Below are 19,201 nucleotides of genomic sequence, written 5' to 3'. Positions count from 1 at the left end.
CCTGGGCATGGACCTAGCACCGCTCGTCAAGCCACACTGTGGTGGCATCCCACGTGAAACAGAGGAAGATCGGCACAGATGTTAGCTCAGGGCCAATCTTCCTCACAAAAAAAGGGGGGGGGGGGCACAGAGGAAATGAATAGACATTTTTCCAAAGAAGACATACAAATGGCCCACAGGTACATGAAAAGGCTCAACATCAGTAATCAGCAGGGAAATTCAAATCAAAACCACAATGAGATATCACCTCATATCTGTTAGAATAGCTTTTCTCAAAAAGACAAGAGGTAAGTGCTGGAAGACCCTTGTGCACTAGGGTGGGACTGTAAATTGGTGCGGCCAATATGGAGGCAATACTGAAGTTCCTCAAAAAACCAAAAAGAGAACTGCCATATGGTCCAGCAATCCCGCTTCTGAGTATTTAGTCAAAGGAAATGAAAACAGGATCTCGAAGATATATTTGTACTTCCATGTTCAGCGCAGCATTATTCACAAAAGCCAAGATATGGAAACAACCTAAGTGTCCATCACAGCTGAATGGATAAAGAAGATGTGGTATATGTGTGTGTGTACACACACACACACAGAGGAATATCATTCAACCATGAGAAAGAAGGAAATCCTGCCATTTGTGACGACACAGATGGACACTGAGGGCATTATGCTAAGTGAAATAAGTCAGACAGAGAAAGATAAATACTACATGGTGTCACTTATATGTGGAAACAAAAAAAAGTCGTAACTCACAAAAACAGAATAGAAAGTGGTTTCCAGGGGGTAAGAGGTAAGGAAAATAAGGAGAGGTTGGTAAAAGTGTACAAACTTTCAGCGATACAATGAATCAGGTCCAAGGATCTGAAGTAAAGCATGGTGACTAGAGTTGACAACACTGTATTATACAACTGAAATCTGCTAAGAGAGTAGAAATTAAATGTTCTCACCAAAACAAAAGAAAGAAAAAAAGGGAAAGAAATATATAAGTTGATGGATGTGTTCATTAACTAGATGAGGGAACCCTTTCACAATGTGTGCACATAGCAAATTACCACGATGCATACTTTAAATATTTTACAATTCTCTATGTTAATTACACCTCAATAAAGCTGAAATAAAAAATAAAATAAATCTATGCGCAAAAGAAAACTCTTTGGCCAACACAAGTTTTTACCAATTCTCACCTTTAACAATATTCTGTCTCAACAATATTCACAGATTCTCACAGTTGGAAGGCTCACTAAAGATCTTCTACTAGTCTACCCCAACATTTCCACCCTCCTCTCACTTCCCATTCTCACTTTCTCTCCCACTTTAATGCTTGAATGCTCCCAAAACATCTCAGCCAAATCATGACACAGGCTGAGCCTGAACACTGCTGCTGACGTGGAATCAAACACTCAAGTCAACTCATTTCATTTCTGGATTCTAGTAGCCAAAAGTTTTCAAGCCGGAATCAGTTCCCATTGGCACCTAAGCTGCCTTCTGGAGCAAGACAACATATGGAGTTAAAATATAATGTGACCAGTGCTGGCCAGAGACTTTAAAAGATCTGGATTTATATCCTATCTCTGTCATTTATCAAGACAGCAAGTCACTTAACCAGTTTCTTCATTTGTTGCATAGGAATAACAATACTTTCCAAACAGGTCTGTTGCCGAGGATTAAGTAAGACTGCATGTGAAGTGCAGAGCTAGCACAGTGCTTGGCTGGATATTAAAAAATATTTGTGGGGCTGGCCCCGTGGCCAAGTGGTTAAGTTCGTGCACTCCGCTGCAGGCGGCCCAGTGTTTCGTTGGTTCGAATCCTGGGTGCGGACATGGCACTGCTCATCGAGCCATGCTGGGGCAGCGTCCCACATGCCACAGCTAGAAGGACCCACAACGAAGAATATACAACTATGTACTGGGGGGCTTTGAGGAGAAAAAGGAAATAAATAAAATATTTAAAAATATATATATATTTGTGCTGGGGCCAGCCTGGCGGCATAGCGGTTAAGTTCGCACGTTCTGCTTCGGCGGCCCGGGGTTTGCCAGTTCAGATCCTGGGTGCGGACCTGCGCACTGCTTGACAAGCCATGCTGTGGGAGGCACCCCGCAAATAAAGTAGAGGAAGATGGGCACAGATGTTAGCTCAGGGCCAGACTTTCTCAGCAAAAAGAGGAGGATTGGCAGCAGACGTTAGCTCAGGGCTAATCTTCCTCAAAAAATATATATATATTTGTGCTTTTCCTCCTCTCCCCTCCTATGATGAGTCACATGCTGACACCTCTGTAAGTAAAATGATTCTGGTTCCTTCAAGCATTCTCTGTAAAAAGGGAATGAGCATAGCATCTACCTCTTGAGATGGCTGTGAGGATTAAGAGATAACACATATAATGTGTTAAGAACAGTAACTGGAATCCAGTAAGCACTCACAGTGTCAGCTGGTATTACCAGCAGTGTTAGACTTAACTTTCTGGCCCCTCGCATCTTTCTCACTCACCCCTAACATTCTCCAACCGAACACAAAGTTCCAGGTATGGTCTGACCGAAATGGAACAGGATGATCACCTTCCTTCTTCTGAAGACTCCATAACCACAAACCAAGCCTCAGATCAAATTATTTTGTTACGCTTTTCCAACCAACTGAAACTCTTGGTACTTTTTTCCCCAAATATGCAGCTGCTAAACCCTCTCTCTCTAATTCCATATTAGAACCATTACTTGCACTCATCTCTAGTTATATTTCATGCTCGATTCAGCCCATTGTCCCTAATGTCAGCATCTTTGGGGATCTGAATTCTGTTACCCAAAATATAAACTTCTCTTCCAGCTTCACATCATCCACAAATATCAATGGGTTTTAAAGAACGAGGAGGAGCTTACCAAGCGGGCCAGGCAAAGAAGGCCTCCAAGGAGAAGAAATACTGTGAACAAAGGCGGGGAGGCGTGAGAAAACCAGGTGGGTTACGAAATAGCTCAGCACTGCCATTGCTGGAAGGGAGAGCGGAGGGAACAGTGGAAGGTGAGGGAGAAACACGAGCAGGCTGGATCACGCAAGGTTTGCCGTCAAGCTAAGAAAGCTGCCCCTCATCCTAGTCGAGAGGGGCGCCGAAGGATTTTAAGAGGAACGCCCTGTGTTTTGGAAAATCACGTTAGCAAGAATGCATGCTTTTTCAAATCTTTTTTCATTAGCAAACAAGTACAAATGTTTCAACAAATGAGTCACTTTTAAAAAAAGTTCTGAGAACACCAGACCAGGTGGTGACATCAGCACCCCGACCTGTGATCAGGACTCAGCCACGGCCACAAGTACAGCTCGGTGACAAAACTCATTCTCACAAGAGGTGAAGAAAGTGGACAGGAGAGTTCTTAGTCCTGCCCCTCACAACAAGGGACATAAACTTCAACATTTTCTCCTCCTCAACTTTAACCCCAGAACTGCTTTAGCAAATCTAACTCAAATGAAAATTATTAAAAAAAGAAAAGAAAAAGGTGATATCAGAGCTGAAACACAACTACTAAATAGGAAAACAGTAACATCTGAATGGTTCATTTTCAATATAAATAACACTCAAAAATAATCTCTAAGCTCACACAGCAGATATTAAGCTAAACACTCTGCCTGTGTTATCTCACCTGATCCTTGCAACAACCACACAAGTAAGCGGGATTGTTCTGACTTCACAGATAAGGACGCCATGGGCTTTAAAAGTAAAACTAACCTGTCCAAGATCACCCAGCTGGTAAGTGGCTGAGCTCCCAGGTGAACCCAAGTTGGTGTGATTCTAAAACTCACACTCCACTGCTCCAATGTTTTGCCTCCTTCAAAAATAATACCAGCTGCCACCTCCCGACCGCTCACTAGCAAAGTCTCAAAGTCCTGAAGCGCCCACACCACAGCACACAGCCTCACTAACACTTGCTCCGTCGAGTGCCAAGGAGAGGGGAGTATTAAGTATTAAACACTGGTGATGTTGACACAATTGGCGTGAAAAATTAGTGCTTATATGAATGCCTGTCTTCAATATAATTACATAATAATTCTTGTAATTCGTACCTTTCATATTCACCTATTTTTATAAAGCTTTGTTTTATTCATATTTTAAACCAATTTTCCAAAAAACTATCTACTTCGACAGCCACGTATCCATTCAGGAAACAGTGCTAATGGACCACTCTGTGCAACCTTATCAGTGGCACAGCATGTGCTGAATACCACCAGTCCCCACCTTCAAGACCACCCTGTGGGAAAGAGATGTCTAAACAATGAGCTATAACGAGGAGATGATATTTGAAGCAGGCTTTTGTAAGACAAATTGTGTTTAAAGAGGTGAAAAATGGGAAAAGAAGACATTTAAGATACAGGAAACAGTGTAAACAAAGGGCCCATGAAAACAAATGGCATACTTAGGGAATGACAAATCACTGTGGTAGAAGAGATGGACATGCATCTAGAATATGAGCACTTTCTCTTTTTTTTGCTGAGGAAGATTCGCCCTGAGCTAACATCCACTACCAATCTTCCTGTTTTTGTATGTGAGCCACTGCAACAGCATGGCCACTGACAGACGAGTGGTGTAGGTCTAAACTGGGGAACCAAACCAGGGCCGCTGAGGCAGGGCGAGCCGACCTTACCACCAGGCCACTGGGGCTGGCCCCGGAACAGCAGTATTTTAATCTGGAGGTAATGGGAACCATGGAAGTTTTCAAGTAGAAGAATGGCTTGGTTGGATCTGAGACAGAATGGTAATGAGGGCGATACTGTGGAAGACAGACTGCAGGGAGAAATATTAAGAACTATACCCGAAATCCAGGTGAGAGATAACAAGGTCTTTAACTAGGGCAATGGCAGAAACAGAAAGAAAAATGAAGAATAATCACAAAGGAAGCACTGACCCCATTTGACAGTCTGTTAGATGGGCTGAAGAGGGGTTAGAAGGGCACTGGGGAAGACGACGGCTTTACAGACAACTGGAAAAGAGACAGAAAGCAAAGCTAACTCCTCACCTGATATTTTCCTACCGACAATAAACACCAAACAGATTAGGGATTTTAAAAAATAAAAAAATAAAAGGAAGAAGAAATATAAACGAATGGCTGTACTTGAAATGGTAACGGCCTTTCCAAACAAGACTATAAAGGCAGAAATCAGAAAGGAAAAGATAAATTGGCTACATAAAACATATTTAAACCTCTATCAGGCAATTAAAAAAACAACTTAAAAGGAAAGAAATTGGAGGGGAAATTTACAACACACAACAACGAGCTAATATTGTCCTATAATCTTTATATATATGTACATTCTTATACACGAATTAAATGACAACTATTTCCTTACAAAAATGGGCTAGAAACACAAATAGGCAACTGACAAAACAATACAAATGGCGAGTAATTATACGAAAAATTTTTAATCTCACTCCTAATCAAAGAAGTGCAAATTAAAGTAACAGTATCACCATTTCAGCTATCAGACTGGCAAAGATTTAAAAAAAAAAAAAAGTAACATTATTGTCCGGTATCTGGGGAAACTCCACATTCTTACACTGTTCCAGAAGAAAATGTGGCAACACATACCATCTATAGTAAACTTGCAGAAACTTCTATAAAAGGAAAACAGTCTATTTTATTTTTAAAAGATGACTTGGTGACTTGCGACATGGATGACTAAATAAAAGATGATGCCATTAAACAAGACTGGGGACACCAGGAGAAGCAGGCCAGAATGATAAATTCATGCCTGCAACATGTTCAGCTTGACATGTCAATGGGACATCCAGGTAGGGACATCCTGCAGGCTGTTGGAAAGACAGGTCTGAAAAATTCAGGAGAGACACCAGGTTGGAGACCCAGATGTGAAAAGTGGCACCACAGGAGTGGATGAGCTCCCCAGAGACACAGATTGTACAGAAAAATAAAAAACGTCAAGGAGTGTGCCTCAGAGAACACCAACATTTAAGAGGTGAATATTCCAGAGAAAGAATGGTCACCATGGTAAATGAGAACCATGAGAGAATCACAGGACAGTAATCAAGGAAGAAAAAATTTTCAGGAAGCTGGGAGGTCACCAACTCAAATGCTGCAGAGATGTGTGGCAAAGAGAAAAGGATAAGGCAAATAAGGAAGAAGGTCATCTGTGACCCCAGCTGGCGGGATCTCAGTGGAGTGGTGAGGCAGGAGAAGTCAGATCACTCTAACTAGGAAAGTAACTAGAAGTGGGGAACTAGAACACCAAATGTAGACTTTTTCCAAGAGGCTTAAGTAGGGAAGAAGAGAACTTGGGGAAATGGAGAAAGGGTGAGTCTGAGGTGGTGGCATGTTCGGGCAAGGCGTCTCTCTCTCTCTCCATCTCCTTTTTTTTATTGAGAAGAGGCACTTACTTGCGGCCTGCAAAATAACAAGTGAAGGAGGGACTAAAGATACGAGAAATAAAGAACAAAAGGGGGCTGGCCCCATGGCCGAGTGGTTAAGTTCTCATACTCCACTTCAGCGGCCCAGGGTCTCTGGTTCAGATCCTGAGTGCAGACATGGCCCCACTCATCAGGCCATGCTGAGGTGGCGTCCCACATGCCACAGCTAGAGAGGGACCCACAACTAAAAATATACAACTATGTACTAGGGGGATCTGGGGAAGAAAAAGCAGAAAACAAAAACAAAAGCAAGGTTCTGAAGGATACAGGGAGCAGCTAGGTATGGAAAGCCACATACCCACTTCTTCCTTGAGAAAAGAGGGAAGGAAATAAGAATGAGCAAGAATGACCATGTTGTCTAACTAACCTCTCTCAGCTTCAGTTTCCTGTCTGTAAAAGAATTAAGAACAATACCCGGGCTGGCCTAGTGGCCAAGTTAAGCTCACATATTCTGCTTCAGCAGCCCAGGGTTTCACCGGTTCAGATCCTGGGTAAGGATATGGCACGGCTCATCAGGCCATGCTGAGGTGGCGTCCTACACAGCAGAGCCAGAAGGACATACAACTAGACCATACAACTATGTACCGGGGGGCTTTGGGGAGAAGAAGAAAAAGAAAAGACTGGCAACAGTTGTTAGCTCAGGTGCCAAACTTAAAAAAAATAAAAAATAGTACCTATTCTCATAAGGTTGTTGTGGAGATTAACTGAGATAACATATACAAACACTAGCAGGCTCTAAAAAATGGTAGCGGGGCTGGCCCCATGGCCGAGTGGTTAAGTTTGCGCGCTCCGCTTTGGCGGCCCAGGGTCTCTCTGGTTCGGATCCCGGGCACGGACATGGCACCGCTCATCAGGTCATGTTGAGGTGGCGTCCCATATGCCACAACCAGAAGGACCCACAACTAAAATATACAACTATGTACTGGGGGGATTTGGGGAGGGAAAAAAAAAAGGTAGCAATGTATTTGTGTATGCATACATAGGATGTGTGTGAAATAGCTAGATCCCAGAAACAAATCTACTTCTAGAGTCTGACACTCAGTGACTTGTGTAATACCTTCTAACTCGTCCTACTGACAACGTGTGTCAAAAGGAGCATGTACTTGGCCCTACCCATTCCAGCACTCAGTAAGACAAAGAAGTGACTATTCAGAGAACTCCACTGCGGTAAGCCTTCAAACAAGCCCAGACCAAAAGCAGATGGAGAAAAGAATCAAGGTGAGAATCTGACTTAGGGGTCTGTGAAGAGGAAACCAGTTGAACCAGTTCTGCAGAGCACATGACCTCAGCGGTTTCCCAGCTCTGTGCAATACAGAAGGGGAACAGACCAATGCCGGAACTGACTACTCCAAACCATTGAGATTCAGTTCCTCCAGGAGCAGCCCCTCCAGCACCACACCCAGCTTGCAGTGCAAATGCCCCCAAGCGCCGGGGTTACTGGCTGCTAATACCCTCCCAAGCTGGGCCGTCTGTCCTCCCAGTTAGGATTCTGCTGGGCCACTAGCGCAACTGAGCACCATCTAGGCACTGGAAACAGCCTAGCAATTTCAATATAACGTGGCAAGCAAGAACAAGCCTGAGAGGAAGAAATGTAGAGTAGTTGATAAAGCATTCCTCACCATGTGAAGAGGAGGGAATGGAGCTGGCTTCTCGGAGAAAATGGCAGTTAGGTCTTGAAGGACTCTCTGCATGTGCGTGCGCATTTGTGCGTGTGTTTTGATGAAGGAGAACATGTCAGGCCAAGGGAAGAGAATGCACAGACCCTTTGAAGGATGTGAAACAGGAATGAAATGATCAGATCTGATCTAAAACACACTCTAAACAGCATGGATGAGGAGGAGGGACCAGGAAGGCATGAGGAAGTGCTAAGAAAGTACTACAGTAATCTAGGCCAGAAACGCTAAAAGCTTGTTTTCTAAGCCATGCAAGAAAAATGAGAAATCTTGATAGTGTCTGTCTTAAAAGAAACTTCTGAGTATAAATTAAACCAATCTACGAGCTACAGGAATAAGCAAGAAATGGAAAGGAAACTTTTTTCTTTTTCTTAAGTAACTTATTTAACCTCTGTGTTTCTTGATACCTAATACAGACCCATCCCTGAGCAAATGATTTCACTCTTTGCTGAACTGGACAAGGTACGTCAAGTCTACTTGCCAAAATTAAATGTCTAATTGTTATCACATGGTCTGACTGGTCTTACTGGGGTGATGGAAACTAGACTATGGTGACAGTTGCACCATTCGGTAAATTTACTAAAAATCATTAAGTTGTACATTAAAAACAGGAGAATTTTACAGCATGTAAAATATACTTCAATAAAAAAAAGTCCCTAGGATAACAGGATTCATTACTTACTCCCAGACCAAGACTTCAGACACAGAGCTTGGTGAAACATTACCACGTTTGATGGATCTATCCATCCATCTCTACTTTCCCATATATCACGAAGCATGAAAGCCCTTTTAACCTTAAATGAAAAAATCTTCAAACTGAGTTAAACCTAGATGATAACGAAGTCTCAGCAGCCACAGCCCAGTCGTTGCTGGTTGTGAGCAGCTCCTGAGAAAGAAACAAGTGAAAGATAGGTACACACTTCTTTGCAAAAGCAATTCCGTTGAGTCACTGCCTACTGCAGCAACTGCTAGAGCCCCAGGGTGAACAGGAGAGCCTGCAGAGCGAGCACATGTCAAAAATTTAATTTCCAGATCTAGTACTTAGTGAGAACAGATCAGGAGGAGTGGTTAACCACTACTCATGAAGGACACAGTCCTTGCGCTCTCAGGCTCACAATATATTAGGGAAGAGAAAAGTCTCAGGCACTTACAATACATTGTGAAAAGTTATAATAAAGATGCAGGGGTGGGGGGTTGTCTATAGAAACACAAGAGAAGAGCATCTAACTCAGACCTGGGGTAAGGGTGGTGGATATCCAGATAAGCCTCCTGGAGGAGGTGCTACCTGAATTTATTTTCTTAGACAGGCAACATATTTACACAGGTCAAAATTCAAAAAGTATAAAAAGCTACCCAGTTAAAAGGAAGAAAATTTCATGAAGTGAACAGACAAGAGTATCAATATGTTGCAGAGATTAAGAATAAATGCTGAAAATTGTCCAATGGACACAGCAGTTAGGTCATCAGTGATCTGAGCAAGAGACATCTCAGTGAGGGAAAGGAACATGCATGAATCACACCCACAGGAGTTAAGATAAAGAAGTGTGGACACAGTGGGTACAGACAAGACTTCCTTGAAGGAAAAAAGAAGAGCCAATGATCAGAGTAGGGTCTGAGATTAAGGCAGTCTATCTTGAATAAGTGAAGATGTTTACGTGCTAAGGAGCAAGAATCAGCAGAAACAAGTATGAGTTACAGTTAAGAAAATAAAACTGGAAGAGGGACCCTAGAGGACAAGAAGGGACAAGATCCAGACCACAGATAGAAGACCGAGTCTTAGGAAGAAAGAAAAGACACTTCGCCCATTGCTACAGGGAAGGAGGTCAAGACGCATGTTAAATGGGACGGGGTGGCTCAGTTAGGGCTGGGAAAATTGAGAGAGTTGGTAGAGAAAATAGAGGTCACCAAGCTGTGAGACGGGGAGCTGGGATGGAGATGCCTTCTAAGAATAAAGATTGGTAAAACTTCATCAGCCTCACCCATCTCTGAAAACTCAAACGCTACTTTCAAAAGTCACCTCCTCCGTGAGCTCTTCCATGATCTACCACTGGAAATAATCTCTTTTTCCTCCAAACTTCCTCTAAACTTTCCTATGGCACTTTCTATCCCTTCACCTCTTAAGGCAGTTATTTCAGTACATAATGGTGGACTCCTTTTCTGAAGGAAGCATGGTGCTCAATAAACAACTGCTGAACGACACAAACTGTTCTTTCTCTCTTGCTTGAGGACCCTAGTCCTGGTCTCAGTTATAACCAAATAATAAAAGAAAAAGAAATTACCCTAGGATCTCATCACCACAAGACTCAAATTCTCTTAACCGCCCAACCCCCACATTCCACACAACTATGCACCAATTCAACTGAACGCTATTCCTGAGCATCTACTCTGCGGAAAAGCGCTGTGGAAGGAGGTGCTGTTGGATACCAAGAAGTAGAAAAAGACAGTCTCAACTCTAAAGGAACACAAAAGAATAAGACAAACACACATAGAGTTAGGCTTTCCCTTCTGCCCCATACAATCTCCGTTTATCTTGCAAAACTCAGTCGTAAAATAATCCTCTCATCTAAACTCTCACACATTAACTGCATCATTTCCTTGGCAATCATACACTGCCTGGTGACATTAGTTAGAGCTTTCGTCCTTTGATGTTGAGCAACTTTGCAAATGGCTATGCCCTTTCGGTCCAATTAATCCGTAAGCCGTGGAAGGGCAAGACTGGGCCTTACTTCCCCGTCTTCTCCAGTTCTGCCAGAGGGTCCTAAACAAAGGAGGAGCTAAAAAATGTTTTTGACCTGTCTTATTTTTATTTTTTTTTTGAGGAAGATTAGTCCTGAGCTAACATCTGCTGCCAATCCTCCTCTTTTTGCTGAGGAAGACTTGCCCTGAGCTAACATCCGTGCCCATCTTCCTCTACTTTATATGTGGGACACCTACCACAGCATGGCTTGCCAAGCGGTGCCATGTCCGCACCAGGGATCCAAACAGGCAAACCCCGGGCTGCCGAAGCGGAACATGAACACTTAACCGCTGCACCACCAGGCCGGGCCCCCCGTGACCTGTTCTATTTTATTGGAAGTGTTTTCCCCAACTATTTTAGCCATGTCAGAAAAAAATGAGCAAGGGAACGTTATCAAATCATTCAAAATAAAAATACCTTTTAACAACAGAGGAAATGAAAGTAAAAATTCTTTTAAGTAACTTGAGAAAGTACTTAGGTTAGATCATAATCTTCCATTAACGGCCATACAGTCTATGCTTGAAAATCTTCTGCAACATGGGTTTTTCCAAAGCAGTTTTTTGGGGGGAATTTTTTTAGCAATTTCTTATTGTTATAAACTTCTTCCTCATATTAAGCAGATTTCTATTGCCTAGTTCTGTTCCTCTGGTACCTCACATAAGAAACTGAACTCCTCTTCCATTTTTCAGGAATTTTTTAATAATTAGGCTGAATGAATTCCCATACTGGATGACACACTGAACTTCTGAGAGTCTGTTTCTATATTCCCTCTAAATCCTGTGTCCATATTAAATAATCTCAGTCCTTTCAACTATTCTTCACATATCATAATTTATGGACCCTTTGTCATCCTAGTCATGCTCATCCAACATGCTCTAATCCTGGAGCAAGAACCAAGTCTCAATTAGTGGACTAACACCCACTGACTGGGAACGGTTCCTCGGGTCCTCAGGTTCAGGAAAAGGATTACGATCTATCCGCCGTGCTTGCTGCAGGTGTGAAAGAATCCCACCACTATCGAGCCTCCCTGCTCCAGACCACCACGGCCCCTCTTAAAGTACGGCCTCCAGGACTGAAGACCAACTTCAGGTAGCCTTGCACCAGTACAGAGGACAACGGAACCATCTCCTCCTTTGCTGTGTATACCATATTTCTATTAATGAGTTAATGAACATCTCAGGTTTGTTTCATTTTGTTTTCCCACTAATGCTACTTCTCCATCCTGTACTTAGACGCTCCATTTTTTCAACACCAATGTAGGATGTCACATTTATCACTATTAAATCTCATCACTAGATTCAAGGTATTTTGAAAGCAGCACTTATCAAGTAGGATATTAACCATCCCTCCGGCAACAAGCCAAACTCAAGTTTGATTGCTACATCACTGACGCCTTCATAAGTCCCAGTAAAAATGTTTTACATGTGACACGCCCTGAAGAGCTTTCTTTGAATTAAACACCTAGCAGTTCTCTTTTTTATTGAGATAAAATTCACCTTTTTGAAACTATGTTTAAAAATGCAATTCAGTGGTTTTTGGTATATCCAGTTGTGCAACCACCCTGACTACCTTAATTCCAGAAATTTTCCACCACCCAAAAATAAACCCCACACACATTCAGCAGTCACTCCCCACTAGCAGCTCTTTTTGGATATGGTTTATTCACCTGGCTACAAAGGTTAGTTACATTACAATCTGGTCCACATTTATCCAACTTGTCTGCAAAAGTATCACAAGACACACTTTCAAACGCTGTACTGATCTAGACCTTACTGTGCTTCTCTGATTCACCAATCTGGTGGCCCCGTCCAAAAGGAAATGACGTTAGTGTGACAGGGCTTTCCTCAGGGAGTCCTGGCTGACTCCTAAGCACCACTTCCATCTCCCTAGGTGCTCATGGGCCATCCATTTGACAACATGTTATGGGATTCTGCCAGAGGCTGGTTCACTAGACTAGAACTTGGGATATCTTCTTTTGCTTTTTAATAGTACATTGACACTCCCCTACTTGTAAAAACCAGTCTCCTGTTCTTCACAGTGCCTTAAAGAGCAGTGACAATAGTTCAACAATTATACCTACCCATTAGTACAAGAAATAATGGCTTTAATTTAAGCTTTATAAGCCAATAACATGAGAACTCAATGGAGAATGGAAAGAAACTACAGATAAAACAGCTGAGAATTGACTATGACCATGTCCCAAATCCCTACTTGAAACAGTCCCTCAAATTCTTCATTCTGACAGAGAACAGTATTTCTCAAACCAGTATTCCCTGGAACGTTAGTCCTAAGAAAGATGATCTGTGAGAAAAGAGTCTGACAGTAAACTCGGTGTGAGGAATGATCCTCACACTATCCTCTCCCTTGGAGATTCAGAATTTACAGCCCGTGACAAAGAGTATAAGTAATCTACCAGTTAAATAATCTGTTTCACTTTGTTCAATCCAGTATTTCTAAAATTTATTTGACCACTAAACTCTTTCTTCCTTAATGTCACAGCACTCACTAACAGAATACATCTCAAAACACAGTGACACAGAAAATCAGCGACACAAATCCCAAATCCCAGACTGTACTCTCCTTTACCACAAAGAATAAATTATGTTAATTTGGCAAGTCTATTCATCTCTTCACAGTATATATGTCAGAGCTCTTAATTCAAAACCTGTTTCCTCAATGCCGACTTCATTACACACTATTAATCTTTTTAACAACACAACACAACTTGCTTGAAAGCACTCTGGAAAATTCCAGCAAGTTTCCCTAAACGGATATTTAAGCCACACATTTCCAAAATCTCAACAGATGAAGCTGCTTTGTTCTGAAAAAAATTAAGATCTCAACTCATAGACTAGAGGGTATGGCCAACTCCAGAGCATATGCCACAAGAGAGCCATCGCTGAGACTCAATATTTAAGATATTATCCAAATCTCACCCAGAGAAAAGAATAAAGCAGGATCTCCACCTCGTTCCTCACACAAAAATAAATTCCAAATGGATCAAAGGGTTAAATGGCAAAACTCTTCACATTCTAAAAATACTAGAAGAAACCATGGGGAAATGTTTTTGTATGATCTCATTATAGATACGGACTCTCTAAAAATGACATAAAACCCAAAAGCTAAAAATAAAAGATTAATACAATCAAATACGTTTTAAAATTCTAAATTGTTTTAAACACTTTAAAGTCAAAAGCTAAAGGACAAACTGGAATATTTACCAGACATATGGCGTCCAAAGAGTCAATCTCTTCAATTTATAAAGAGCTCTTACAAATCAATAAGAAAAGATCAATAACCCACTTGAAAAATGAGCAAAGGATTCTGCCACAACAGTTGACAGAATAGGAAATACAAATGGCTCTTAAACATATGTAAAGCTGCTTAGCTTCACTCAGACTTAGATAATCTGAAAATGAAATACAATGAAATACCATTTCCACCTATAAAATTTACAAATATTAAAAAAAATTATGATACTCCACGTTGGTGAAACTATGGGGAAAGCAGCCCTCTCATATACTATTGATGGACATGTAAACTGGTACAACTTCCACAGAGGACAAACTGACAATATTTATCACTCTTTTTTTTTTTTTTTTTTAAGATTGGCACCTGAGCTAACATCTGTTGCCAATCTTCTTTTTCTTCTTCGTCTTCCTCTTCTTCTTCTTCTTCTTCTCCCCAAAGCCCTCCAGTACATAGTGGAATATTCTAGTTGTGAGTACCTCTGGTTGTGCAATGTGGGACACCACCTCAGCATGGCCTGATGAGCAGTGCCATGTCCGTGCCCGGGATCCGAACCAGTGAAACCCTGGGCTGCCGAAGCGGAGTGTGCGAACTTAACCACGCAGCCATGAGGCCGGCCCCCTGACAATATTTATCAAAACTAAATGTACATATTCCTTTTGACTCCGAAATTCCACTTTTAGAAATTTAACCTGCAAGAATACTCACAAGTGCAAGATGGCATCCAAAGTTGCTAACCACGACACTATTTATAACAGCAAAAGCTGAAGGGAAAAGCCCACTGATAGGTAAAATCCACACACTGAAAAACTGTGCAACTGTCAAGAAAAAAAAAATGAGGCACTCTAATGTATTCATATAGAATGAGCTACAAGACGCAAAGCAAAATGTATAGTGTGCGATCACTTCTAAACAAGGAAATAAAAGTTTTTACAATTTTTTAATATGTATACAATACTCTGAAGATACACAATCAGTGGTTCCATCTGGGGAAAAGTGGGGGCCTGAGAAACAGGACTAAGGAGACAATTTTTTTCAGTGTATATCCTAGCACAGCCTCTGAATTAAATATCACGTCTGTGTATTATAAATTTTTTAAGGATTTTTAAAACATTTCAATTAAAAAAATTAAGACCAAATCTGCCTAAAAAATATTTTTGTGGAAATTCTCAAGTTTTTAAAGGAAAACTCCCAAAGTCAAGTCACTCACTGTCAAGCACTACTTTTTCAAACTTTCTATGATTAAGAAGCATTGTCCAAACTAATGACATAGCATTGTCTTCAGGACAGAAAAACATCTTGTTATAAAAGTCACGTAAGTAATAACTTCTGTTTCCTTTTAACTGCTTTAAAGGTCATCTGAGACGTATACGTTATTTGTAATAAAATGATCTGCTATACTGTGAGATTTTTCTATTTAAATTTTGTTTTCATATCATTTTCTATCTTTAATGATCACCAGTTTTTTCTTCTTTTCAATTCCTTTTCTAATTTTGCCCCATTCCCTCTTCTTATACTTCAGCTCCTTCTGCTTCAGTTTTTAGGAACGCTAGTTAATCCTATTCCAGAAACTATTTTTAGTTTTTTATGTTGCTGATTGATGATCCCTAGAACAGGCTGATACTTTCTACCTTATGGATAAATCCCTATCACAATAGTATTTCCTTGAACTACAAAAGTCTCACAATTTTTCCTAAAGCCAGCGTTCTCTCAGTCCCCAAACATCGGCCCCGGCAGAAGCCAGGAGCTGGGCTGGCAGCTGCCTCTCCAAGCTCCTTCTGCTTTTCGTTACGTTTTCCAGTGAGTCAACAGGAAGGTATTCTGAGAAAAGAAATAGAGGCCTTGAGACAGGCCTTTCCTCCACCCACAACACCAAAAAATACAGTTCTTGCCAAACGATCCAAGGCAATTTCCAATGCAATTCACCACTCCCGTCTGCATGAGGTCACTATTCAAAAAACAAGCAAGTGGAGGAAGAAATGCCTTTCTAAACAGAATGAGAAGCAGATACCAGGTTACGAAGAAGACAACCAATCGGGACGGGAACTCTCCAGCCTCCCCAGCCACTGTACGTAACTCTACAACCCGTACTGCACGCGCTTCCGCTTCCAGCGAAACCATCTTCGCGAGCAAGAATTAGGTCAAAAAAGTCAAATCTACACATTTATCACAGAACAGTTATCACGTTTCTGGACATCTATAAAGATCACTTAACTTAGATTTTATGTTTTCTATATTTCTTGTAATCATGTGTGCACAAATCTTCCACCAGTCAACAGTTAACAGCTACCCGTGATCGTCTATCACTGTCTCAGCTCTGCAGTGACTAAGGAAAGTCTAAGACCGAGTCCAACAAGCTAGTTAGACACAAAAGTACGTGAGACGATTCGGAGAACTGCCCTCATTTATCGGAGGGGCAGGTGAGAGAGGCTCTGCGACAGAGGTAGGGAAGAGCTCCCATTCCCTCGCCCATTTGACGGCTAGGAAATTACTTTCTTAACGTCTCTAGGAACAAGCTGAGGTAGCGTTGGCCTTCAATGCTGCCCTTTCAGCGCCTGTCGAGGCTGAAGCACTAGCACTGGTGAGACCCGGGCCTGAATTCCACAGACAGCTACATGACCTTGAGACAGGTGATACTAACTCATTTTTCCCCTGTTTAAAATAAAAAAATAAATAAAATGCGTGTTACACTGTAATGTCCTATGGAAAGTACATCATCATTCTGCTTAATTACCACTGGCAGTTACTGTCGCTGCCATCACTTTTAGAAGCAGATGTCGTACTGCAGTGGCAGACCGACCCTGAGGGCGAGAGCAAAGGCCTGGGAGCCCTCGGCAAACTTGAACACTGGATCTACCCCTCACTGGAACGGCAAGTCAATCTTGCTCAGCTTTGCTTTCTTTCCTGTTAAATGTAGATGAGAACAAGCAACTCATGGGACTTCAAGAATAGCTATGTAAACAATGCATATAAAGTGCTCAGCACAGTGCCTAGCACATAATAACTGCTGGATAAATGGTACTGAGGATGACAATGACGAGGAGGGTGAGAAGGAGGAGGACACTGACCTTGGGGCAGATAGGAAATATTTTATATCATGATGTCCTTGCAAATTGCAGGATTGGGTTTTGTTGTTGTTGTTGCTGCTGCTTCCTTTTAGCTGTTGCAAAGGTATCTGAAGTAACGAAGTTTCTATACCAAAATGCCTTATTGAAAAACAACACACTAATTCTTCCCAGCATATAATTATAAGAACACTTTTTTAAGACAAACATTGAAACTTAAGCAAGTAAACTTCCTCTTCAAAATAAACCATTAACCAGACCTAAGATTTTTTTGACTCACACAGTGTCAAAACATTGGGATCAATCAGATTACCAGGAGGCTCTTTCACAGAAGAAAAATCAAGTGGCAGAGTCCTGCTTTGATCAGGTCGGCAATGAGACCTCTGCTTTCAAGTGGCCCTTCACTTGGCCTGCTCAAACATACGGTCTCTAGGCAACCAAGTTCCAAATTAACAAACAGCCCCAGTGGCATGAATCACTTCCGGACGGTCTCACTTTGCCTACCAGCACTTTCTTACGCGAATACTTCCTGTGATGTTTACTTAGCAACCCCAATTGGAAATAATCACAAGTCCATCAAATACCACACGGCTTAAAATGTTCAATACAGGTCCTGCTACCAACGGGTATCCCCGAATTGCTCAACTGTGAAGCAGAAGGAACTACACAGAAATCAAACAGGTCACCACGCAAAGCCAGGAAATTAAATTCCTAGAACATGCCAACTTAGGCCCTCAAATACATTTTTACTATTTTTTCATTGGGAACATTAAATATATAAACACCATTGTTGCTCTGACCTCTAAGACCAGAAGAAACATACGCCAAATTAGGTCAAACAATGGCCCACTTAGCCCAATCAGACTTTCCCAGCCTTGACTGGTGGACAACCCGTGCACTCAGCTGGCCAAGTTAACACTAGTTTCCTGTGGCCACATCCACTCCAAGACTTATTAAAAATAAGAGGAATTGGTAAAGTATTTAACCCAACTCTTTTGGCTACAAGCTCCTTTTTTCCACCTGAAAAAGATCCTATGTGTCACACTATTCTTCATTAACTAATTAGAGACCTTTAATCTATTAACAAGAGTAGAGAAGGAAAAGGAGTTAATAGACCAAAATGAAAACTGCAATAGGACAAAGCAACTACCATTAACAGAACCTAGGAAAAAAATCAAGACTAGAAAATCAAGTCAGTGAAACAGAAGATATATGTGAGACACATACCTAGAATGTCAACCTAATATTAACAAAGTGAAGAACAGCCATAAAACAGACCGTGCAGATTTAACATTTAACCTACCAAGAGGCACTCCTAAGACAGAACTAATGAATCAGAACAATTATTAAAGGTCTAGTAATTTCCTAGAGCTAAAATAAATAAACGAAAAAGGTACTATAAATCAAGAAAAGTTTCCACATTACAGGCAAAATTACTAAGCCAACATCAACTCTAATATATAACTTAAGGAAACTTCAAGAAACAAATTTTACAAGTTTCAAATCCTGAAAAAGTGTAAAAAAAAAAAAAGTTACTTGTCACGGAGCTAAAATCAGGCTAGCTTCAGAGGTTGTCACTCAATAAGTAGAAGAAGGTGAAGTCACATACCTTTTCTCAAGAAAAATGAAATACAGTTCACCATAACAGAATAAAAAGTCTAGAAACAGAACTATATGTAATTTAATATTTGACAAAGTAGGTATCAGTCGCTAATAGGTAGTCAAAAGACTGTTTTTAAATGATATCAGAATAATTTAGAAACACTATGAGATTTAAAGACTTAGATTCTTAAAAAAATCTAAATCATTAAATCAGAAAAGCCAACAGAATATAAAACTTCAAATTTTAGCAAAGCTTTAGAGAAATTAAACTATCTAGGCTTTGAACTGATAGAAGTTACAAAGAGAAAGATTAACACAAACTAAATAAAATGTTAAACTTCTGTTCAGTGAAAAAACAAATAAAGTGGAAAATATTTGTAGCAAATACGACAGAAAGTTGTCCATATTAAGAGAACTCACAAAAGTTAACATCATGACCCTAGGAGATAGACAAACAGCATCAACAATTTGCATAATAAAATAAAAT

At 41.0% G+C, this 19,201-nt stretch overlaps 1 protein-coding gene across 2 annotated transcripts in view; it reads right to left on the bottom strand.

The window, feature by feature from the left end:
• The window catches only part of IQGAP1 (IQ motif containing GTPase activating protein 1), a 93,283-nt gene that overhangs the window by 66,407 nt on the left and 7,675 nt on the right, over positions 1-19,201 (bottom strand). Inside the window, exon 1 of one of the 2 annotated variants that reach the window (XM_070570964.1) lies at positions 17,426-17,540. The exons of the other annotated variant lie outside the window; for it this stretch is intronic. The gene's annotated coding sequence lies outside the window, so the exon portion shown is untranslated. Of the gene's footprint in view, positions 1-17,425; positions 17,541-19,201 lie in introns of those variants that run through there. 2 annotated transcript variants of the gene reach the window in all.

The sequence above is a fragment of the Equus przewalskii genome, chromosome 1 (genome assembly GCF_037783145.1).
Source record: "Equus przewalskii isolate Varuska chromosome 1, EquPr2, whole genome shotgun sequence".
Classification (NCBI taxonomy): Eukaryota; Metazoa; Chordata; class Mammalia; order Perissodactyla; family Equidae; genus Equus; species Equus przewalskii.
Note: the sequence above shows the minus strand (reverse complement) of the source record. Positions and strands in the feature narration are given on the sequence as shown.